Here is a 3,296-nt window from a genome sequence, read left to right as displayed (position 1 = left end):
GCAGTGATCAAAGGTTAGTTGCTTGTGATTTCTTTCAGTGTCTATGTGTTTATATTTTTCTGAAATAGTGGGGGCGACCGAGCGTAGCGAGGGAGCTACAAGGTTCTAGGGAGGGTTTGGGGGGGTTCCCCCCAAGAATTATTTTTCAAATATGGGGTTGAAATGGTGCATTTTACAGCAGAAAAGGTGACCAAAAAGCCATAAGTTTACAATCAGTTCTAAAGGGGAACATGAAAAGTCCATGTCAGCAACAGCAGAAAAGAACATTTTCCAACACAACACATTTTAATGATCAATGTGTCCACAGTGTAAGACAGCACTGTCACTGATGTAACACATTGTCATGCTGGTTGTACCCAAAATATGCCCCTGTAGCAACATGTCTATGCTGGGTGTTCCCAATTTAGGCCAGTATTGTCCTGTACAAAGCATGATTGATGCTGCCTGAGCATGTGCAGTGTGCCCAATACATATGGCAGCTTATCTCTGCAATACACATTACTTCTGTGGTGATGAAAGAAGCATAATTAAATTCAACAGATAAAATGTGGAAAAGCGATCACCCAAAGGTGAACCTAATTGAAGAAACGCAATGTGAGCACAATCTTAAAGTATGCAACCTAGCAGGCCTAGTGCACACTTTACCTTTTCCTTCACCAATAAATCAGGGGGAGAGCGCAAACGCAGTCCCCCACTACCAGAAATAATGCAGTCGTGTATCCCGCATTTGGGAACATAACACGGGTCAGCAAATCTGATGTGCAATGGGTAAGCCTCACCCTGGGAGATCTGCCCTTGAGATCAGATTCTCCCTTGCCAGCTAAATATGAGTTGCATGCAAGAGGGCAGGGGTTGGGTCAGTTCTGGGAAGCCCCGCTAAGCGAGGGTGAGAAGGCAGGCCCTGACCCATCCCCAACCCCCAAACCCCCGGGAGCTCTGAGCATCTACAGAGCTGCCTGTCCCGCGTGTAGGGGGAATCTCCAGCAGGCAGAGCCCAGCAGAAGAGCAGTATGTAGCGCAGTTCCTTTCTCCCATCAGGCCCTGCTCAGCCCGAGATTTGTATAAATAGCAGGATGGCTCGAGCAGGCCTGTTGCAGTCTTCCCACTGGCCTGTCGGCCCCACACGGGTCCATGGCCCTCCTGAGCGGAGGTGCTCAGGGCTGGCCCCATTGACACCATCATAATCATCCTGGACCTCGACGCTCCACCACCCCTGAAACTCAGAGTTCTGCTCAATGACAATGCTGAAGCTTTGACATCTTTGCCGTAACCATATGCCGTGCTGTGTGAGCCGAGCCTGCACAGCGCCAACAGCAAGTATTCCCTTGTCCGGGCCCAGAGGTCACTGAGTCTTCCAGTGCCATTCACTTGACACGGCCTACTGTTCCCAGTGTTTTCTACCCGCAAATCAGCACCACTGCCAAACAGAACTGCATCATTGGGGCCCATCGCTGCTGCTCTCCGACTTGACCCCAGCCCAGTGCAAAGGCACCCATGCTTCTGGTCTGATGCTGAAAAGCCTGGCTCTGCTGAGATCCGAAAGAAAAAGAACTAAGGTATTTTGGGAACATAGTACTATTGTTTTTTGTGTTGCAACTGTATCAGCTCACACCTCTCCTGAAGGGTATAGGCTGCCCTCAGACTGTGCTACCAAAAGAGTGAAAATAAGTTATACCTGTTGGGCTTGCCTGTTTCACTTTTATGATTGGGATTACTGCTGCATGGATATTAAGCGCGTTATAAATAACCTACTATATCAGATCATATCATAGATCACAGATCAAGATCATAAGCAACTTCCAGAAACCTTGGCAGGTGGTCCACTGAGGCCCATTTGCAGGTTCCAGTGTGTTATTGGGGCACTACTAGGGTAACATATTCTGCTGTACATGTGGTATTCGCCATACTTTGATACCCCACTGGCCACATCTATAATGTCCAATATACTTGGTATAATGCATGGACATTTTCATCAATCCGCACTCTGCTTAGAGGTAAACGTAACTGAGCTCCCGCTGTTCTTCTTTGTCTCGAGACGAGGAAAAAAAGCACTGCAAAGGTTACATTTCTTCATCTTCGGTGACATTTGCAATTCAAAAGAACGATTTTTGGGGCAGACAGGCTGTGTCGCCACAACCCCTGCTAAACAAATGTCCAGAGATGACAAACCTTGAAAGTAACTCCGCACAATGGCCCTCTGAGCAGCGGCCCACGCCTAATCAGGGGTTCAGGAATCCACTGTGCTGCCCACGCCGAGAGAAACTCCTGCACAGCACCTGTCCACATAATCCTTCACCCGGGCCAGCACTCTCTTCTCCTCATCTCACCACCTCCTCCCTTCATCTCGGCTCGCCTTTTGACCCTCAGAGCACCATGCAAGAGAGGAACGGGCATGTCTGGGCTGGAGCCCGTTCCTCTCTTGCATGGTGGGTCCTACTTGCCTGAAATGGGATATTTAAATGCAAAGTAATTGCTACTATATTAATCCCATTGTTCATAGTTTGTGGGAGTACTGGGCAATTGTATGGACCTGCGCTCACTGAAAATGAATGGTATTCCCGAGGTAACCCTCACTATGCCGTGATACAAATGAGTCTCTCCTTCCTCCATCATCAGGTCCCAAGATCTTCTTGACGAATGTATTTATTTCTGCAATGTTTGTCGGATATCCGACAAACATTGCATAAATAAATAAATTAACGCTTCGTGGCTGAGGACTGTAACTACCTCTGTTAACCCCATGTCCAACATTCGGCCTTGCGGGCCACATAAAATGGCTTGGCGGGCCGCATTGTGGCCCGCGGGCCGTATGTTGGACAACCTTGTTCTAGAGTCTTCTCAAACACGATCCCATCGTCTACGAAAACCAGCACCTCAAGCAAGTTCATGTCCCCCACTGTTCGTTCCATCAAGCGTTGAAATGTGGCGGGCGCTATTGATATCCCCTGTGGCATTCGGGTAAACTGGTAAAATCCTAGCGGGCAAATGAAAGCCGTCCTCTCCTTATCCTCAGGTAACATGGGAATCTGGTAATTCCCGCTCCGGAGATCCAGGACTGAAAACCACTTGCTTCCAACTAGACAGTCCAGGTTCTCATCCACCCGGGGGTGGTATATTGGTCTGGTATGTTTCTGCTGTTTAACCATCAGTAGTCAATGCACAGCCGCACATCTTGGTTCTTTTTCGCGCCACCACTATCCGGGAGGCATAGGGGCTTCTCGACTCCTGGATTATACCATCATGCAGCAATTCTTCGAGAAGACGCCGGACGTCCTCTACATCAGCCAGAGCCAGCC

At 48.8% G+C, this 3,296-nt stretch overlaps 1 non-coding gene across 1 annotated transcript; it reads right to left on the bottom strand.

Annotated features, from left to right (window-relative positions):
* Positions 1-666: 666 nt before the first annotated feature.
* On the bottom strand, positions 667-828 carry LOC138514788 (U1 spliceosomal RNA). Its single transcript, XR_011281941.1, has one exon. It is a non-coding gene; the product is annotated as a U1 spliceosomal RNA (small nuclear RNA).
* Positions 829-3,296: the final 2,468 nt, after the last annotated feature.

Source organism: Ambystoma mexicanum, chromosome 12, assembly GCF_040938575.1.
Source record: "Ambystoma mexicanum isolate Mex_15411 chromosome 12, UKY_AmexF1_1, whole genome shotgun sequence".
Lineage (NCBI taxonomy): Eukaryota > Metazoa > Chordata > Amphibia > Caudata > Ambystomatidae > Ambystoma > Ambystoma mexicanum.
Note: the sequence above shows the minus strand (reverse complement) of the source record. Positions and strands in the feature narration are given on the sequence as shown.